Genomic DNA, 6,000 nt, shown 5'->3' with positions numbered 1-6,000 from the left:
TTAGAGCCCAGAATTTCTACCCTTTGGGTGTTTTAAAGAGAAGCAGCTGTTACCGTCTGCCAGATGAAAGGCTTTGCCTTTGAAAATAGACTGTGAGGCATGTTCAGGCAGACAGGGGCTCTCTGGAGAAGATCTCGGAGGATGGGACTCAGAAGACCTGCCACTCATTTGGATTGCCATACAACTGTAGGCAAAGTATCAGAGATGTCTAGTTTCTATCACAATGAAGGAGAGAGAACTGTATTCTTTGGGTAGAATGGGATGATGTGGGGAGGGATTGTAGGTGAGGCCAACTGGTGAAAAGAGCACAGACCTCAGAATCAGAAGACCTGAGGTTTAGAGTCAAGTCCTGAATTCAAGACCCAATGGTAGGGGCATCCGCCATCCACTTGAGCTGCTGTTTACTCTTTTGTAAAATGGTGTGATGCTCTCCTATATTCATCAAGTCTTTTTGGTTGCAACGGAAACCAGCTTATGCTAATGTAAACGGAATAAAAGGAATTTATTGGAAGGATCTGACTACATTCTTGCCATTGGCTTCTGTAAGGCACAAATGTGTCAAGAATGGACTAGAACAAGAAACCCGAAAAGTGTTAGAATTCTAGAAGTATTTCCTGCGTTTCTGCGAGCTTCTGCTTTATTCTTATTTCCCCTGCTTCTCTGTCCTCATGGAAGTGTATTGCTGCCCCACAGCTTCCAAGCTTGTGTCTTAAACCTTCAGCCATGCTCTAATCCCAAATGTCAGGAACAAAGACTCTGATTGATCAGGATTGCTTTAGGTGTCTACTGCAGGGTAGAATCATTCCTGGGCATGGAAAGTAGGGATCACATAGTACAACTGTGGCTGCCAGAAGCTGCTTTTCACAATCTGGATGAAATATTCAGAGAAGGAACTATAACTTGTGGGTTGGGCCACAAATCCAAAAAGGGTCTTGTGAGTATTATCGTCATTGAATAAACTCTCAGGTGCTGTAAAGAGAAAATGGTGTTATTTCTAGTCAGAATATCCAACCATCTCACAATGATACTATAAGGAATCAAGGCATAGTCCTGTGCAAATCTAAAATTTTCCACTGAATAACCAAAGTCCGAATCTACACATTTAAAGTTGTCTTATTCTAAGATTCTAATTTTTCAGAGGGCTGTGAGAGTCAACATTCTCCATCCTCTACCTTAGCAATACTCTTTTCGCCTCCTCCACTCCAACAAAAGCTTCCAAAGGAAATCTTCCTTCTTAAAAGAAACTGACTTCCATGATTCAGAATAAAATTTAGTAAAGACTAATGAATTAGGACTCCATTAATTTGGCATTTTTGCTACATCAAGAATCAGAAAGGGATTAAACTTTTCTATCCCCATATCTCTTAAAGCCATGAAAGATTTGCTAAGTGAAATAAAAATGTGACTTTGGACAAGTTTTGTAACCTTTCTAAGACTTTGTTTCCTTATCTGTAAAATAGAAATTAACTTTTCATAGGATCGTTGTAACAATTAAATGACATTAGGCTTGACATGTAGAAAGTACTGGCTATTAGCTGTGATGTTGAAGATAATGTTGGTTGTAGTGATGGTGGTAATAACTCTAGTGGTGATGGTGGATAATGGTAGTGGTGGTGGTGATGATGGTGGTGATGATAGTGGCAGTGGTGATGGTGGAGGTTGTGTTAGTCTTCAAGGTAGTCATTGTGGTTGTGGTAGTGGTGATGATGGCAATAGTGGCAGTCAATGATAATAAAATACCATTAATTATGACAGAACTGAGAATGTATAAATTGTTCTCAGCACATAGTAGTCACATAGTGAATGACTGCAGAGAACAAGCAATTTTTAGATAATTACAAGGCTCTTAGTTACCATTTACATACCAACCATGGATATGTTGGTTCCTAAAGCCTTCCAATAGATGTTTAACCACTTTGTATGAAGTGGGGAGAAGAGGAGTAAATATGAATTTTAGTTACTACATGAACATAAAATAAATATAATTAAAAATAAATATAATTATATTCCCTTAAATAGTAGTGCATAAAATATAGACTGTTTCGCTCGTCTTCCTTCCAGTTAGCTTGCTACATAAAGCCACATACCATTAATTCAAATTTCATCCTCAGAAATTCACATTTCTAAATTTATTATCATCCAAGTCTGGGATTTGTCCTATCTGCATACTATTTTAACCTCCAAAGGTCTGTGTAACACCCATTTTGCAGCTAACACGGATCTATCTAAAACATCCAGATGCATCTGTCCCCTTGGCACTTCCAGGGTGCAGCAGCCACACCAATTTCTTTATTTGCCATAATTTGAAAAACTTATTAATCCTAAAGTCTCAGCTCTATAATCACACTTGGTTAGCTTGAGGTCATTTATTTTTCATGAAGATTGCTTCCCAGCTACTGGTTTATTTAGACTTTACTAATAATTATTTTGCAAGAGCTTTTTTCACCACTGCTCATTGATATGTGAAGAATTCACACTGTGAATATGAACTAAGGATGAACTTTTTTAAGAGTTAAGGTTTAACTGGAATGTCACTTTTTCTTTACTGTGCCAGATCATTCCTCTTCTGGGAAGCAGTCCTGTGAAATAATTAAATATTGTCCCTTTAAAAGAGTCTGTGACCTGCTGCGTTTGTAATCCTCGAATTCCATGATTCAGCCCAAGATCTCCCAGCTTTGCATTTCACACTCCTGCTCACATTTGGTTTAGATTTGGCTTTTCTTTGCTTGAGAGGAACAGTATTTATTACTACAAGTCAGAAGCCATCAGGCCCCAACATTTCAGCAAAGAACCCTAGTCTGCCAGAGTGAGTAATGCTCTGGCTGCACTCAAGTCTCCCTGAACCAGTCACCCCAAATAGGATGTCATTGCTTGCATTTATTTAGAAACTGTCAAGTTGTCTATGTGTTTCTACCCACAAGTTCATGTGATTCCTGAAACACCCCTATGCACTTTGATGGGAGGGAAAAAAATAACAGTCCCTCATGCATTTATGTAACGCTTATTTATGGAGCACAGTGTACATGTTAGGGACTGAGAGCTGAGTATGTGCTGGTGCCCCAGAAGGACATGTCCCTGTTCTCAAGTAGCTTAGAGGTCATTGAGTCCCACCATGAGGCAGGCACACCAGGAAATGGTCTTGATGTCTTCTTTCACTGACTACTCATAATAAACTATGGAGAAGGTCTGATTACCCTCGTTTTGTGGCTGGGATTACCGAAACTCACAGAGGTTAAGTCATCCTCTGATAAGGGGGAAAGCCAATGCTCAGACCTGGGCTTTCTCGGTCCAAGGCTGCTGATTGAATTCTGGATTCTTTCCAAATAGTGTGATCTCATGTCAACTCAAATCAATTCAAGTTTCCTTTCCAGTTTCCCACATCCCATGGTTTGGCTTAGAAAGAAAGGTTGTGCAACACACAATAGATATCAAGCATCTAAGAGTTTGGGAAGGGTTTGTGTGACCAGTGGTGTGGGCAGGGTGTGTTTGGAATGGAAAGTGGATGACAGGGGAGCTCAAAGAGGTGATCCAGGAATTCCCAAAGGTGGACCTTGACTCAGTAAGTGACCAGGTCTGTTATTTGAAATGAGTCATTTGTGGTATGGGGGCAAACGACCTCAGTCCCTCACCAAACTATCAGGAAGCAGGCAAACAAAATAATCCCCGCTTCTGGGGAGAATAATCCTAATTACAGCCCCTAGAATTTGCATGACCTTCTACAGTTTGCAAAGCACTTTCACACCGGTATTTTCCTTGGTGGAATTGTTTACTGCACTAATGGAGAAGGGACGAGGACTTGATATGGCCTAGTTTGTTGGTTTTTATATATTTTCTAAGAATAATCATCTGTCAAAATGTAATTTGATGCAATAGTCTGGTATATAAAACTGATGCAGGTGGAACTTCTGTGGTTGGGATGGGGCCTGGGGAGGGAGAGACACAGCTTACTCTTCAGCTTTTACTCTGACCACTAGGTCTGCTTCTGAGGGGTCTCTAAGGAACCTCCAGGTTCCATGAAACGCAGTAAGACAGACATCAATCCTAGTGACTCCCCACTCCAGGTTCCATGAAACGCAGTAAGACAGACATCATTCCTAGTGACTCCCCACGTCACTTCACTTTCTTCCTCCAAGAAAAGGAAGCTGAAATTCCTGGAGGTTGCATGAGGTGAACAAAGCTGCTCCTTGTCCTGTATTCTTGTGCATGGAACCTACCAGGGCTGGTTTCCTCACATGGGTAGGGACTAAAGCCTTATCTGGGAGCCAGTTTTCCCCCAGTTGTTTCAAGAAATAAAGTGTCCTCTTGGTCACAGACAGCAGCAGTAACAACTTTTTCCTGCGGACTGGCAGCATTTTCCAAGCACCTGCTCTTCAGGTGGGAGTTCCGGGGCACTGTCTTCGTTCCAGACAGGCAGCTCTTTGAGTCATGGCATGCCAGCTTCTGAGTGGCTGAGGACTAGATCCAGACAAGGATTTTTCAGTCCCAAACACTCTTCCTGAAAATGCAAGAGGAGTAGTCTTTAGTCAAACAGGATCTCCAGAACTGAAAAATTTATACTGGACTCGACAATGGTAGTGGTTGCACAATATTGTTAAAGTACTACACGCCACTGATATAAACACTTTTTAATGGGTGAAACGGTAAATTTTATGTTATGCATATTTTAACATAACAATGATAATAATTTTAACTAAGTATATTGCCTCCTTATTTCCTGCAGGGTCAAGTTCAAACTCCCTGGCATAGCTTACAGCCTGTAGTCCCCACACTTGTAACCTCATGTCTGCTATCTTCCCCCAGCCCCTTCATCTGATCTATCTTCAGATCAGCTCACATTGTTCTCCATTCTCTGGACAAGCCATGTTCTTTCACTTTTCTATGCTCAAACACAATTTTGCTTTTAGTAATGATAGTAAACACTTATTTAAAGTGCTTACTGCATGCATATATAGACATAAATTTAGTGCTTAATACGTGCACGGCTTTTGAGTCATTTAATCCTCACCAATTCTATGAAGTAATAGAACTGTAATAGTAATAATAGATACTATTATTAAGCCCATTTTATACTTGAGCAAATTGAGCTAATTGCGTTAGTCAAGGTCACACAACTAAGAAGCAGCCAAAATAGGGTTTGGATCTAGGTGTTCTGGCTCCTGAATCCACGCTGTTCGTCACTACACAGTACTGCCTGTGGATGACTTGTCCCCTGTAGTTTCATCTGAAGAATTCCTTCTTCTCCTCCTTTGAGGCCTGCCTCAAATATCACTTCCCCTGTGAAGACTGCCTGGTGTTCTCCAGGAGAGAGTGTGACTCCCTTCTCTAGGAATGGTAGCACCCTGAACACACACAATTTGCAGCATATTTCACCTTGCATGGTAATGGCCTGCTTGTGAGTTTGATTCCCTACCAGAGGGTGAGGGCCCTGAAGATAACGCCAGGTCTTATTTACCTTGATACCCCACAACACTCATTACGTGTTTGATGAATGAATGCATAGGTGGATGGTTGGGTGCATTTCTCTCAACTTTTCAATTTCTTGAAATAAATAACAAAATCTTACCTTCCCTCAGAAGTTCTGGCATGGTTCCTTCAGTCTTGCCACAACCACTGATAATTACTTCCATTTTCTGTGTAACTCACCAGGCAAGAAGTCCATGCAGATTTACTTATAGTAGTTCACATGAAAAATAAACACTGCGTTTGATTTCCAAACATTAAACCATAGTATATTATAGATAGATATAGAGTTATCATTCAAAGTATGATATTTCAACCTCAAAAGGCTTCCCTTGAAGAATATTACAATCTCTTCCTCCTTGGGTAGAAAAGATGGGAGAAAATGAATTAATGTTTACACAGAAAGGAGGATAATGGGGGCAAAAAATAATAGATGAATATATGGGTGGATGAGAGAATGAATAAAATGATAGGTGGATATGTTGATCATGGACAGATGGGAAACGAGTGGATATATCAACAAACAGATATGTGAGTGGA

The 6,000-nt window shown here is 40.5% G+C and overlaps 1 long non-coding RNA gene across 1 annotated transcript; it reads right to left on the bottom strand.

The window, feature by feature from the left end:
* Positions 1 to 478: 478 nt before the first annotated feature.
* LOC116476362 (uncharacterized) lies at positions 479 to 5,886 on the bottom strand. Its single transcript, XR_004250203.1, has 3 exons — positions 5,564 to 5,886; positions 4,215 to 4,495; positions 479 to 969 (listed from the first exon to the last, which is right to left on the bottom strand). It is a non-coding gene; the product is annotated as an uncharacterized LOC116476362 (long non-coding RNA).
* Between the last annotated feature and the right edge of the window lie 114 nt (positions 5,887 to 6,000).

This window comes from Hylobates moloch, unplaced genomic scaffold (genome assembly GCF_009828535.3).
Source record: "Hylobates moloch isolate HMO894 unplaced genomic scaffold, HMol_V3 SCAFFOLD_11, whole genome shotgun sequence".
Classification (NCBI taxonomy): domain Eukaryota; kingdom Metazoa; phylum Chordata; class Mammalia; order Primates; family Hylobatidae; genus Hylobates; species Hylobates moloch.
This window is presented reverse-complemented; position numbering and strand designations above follow the sequence as displayed.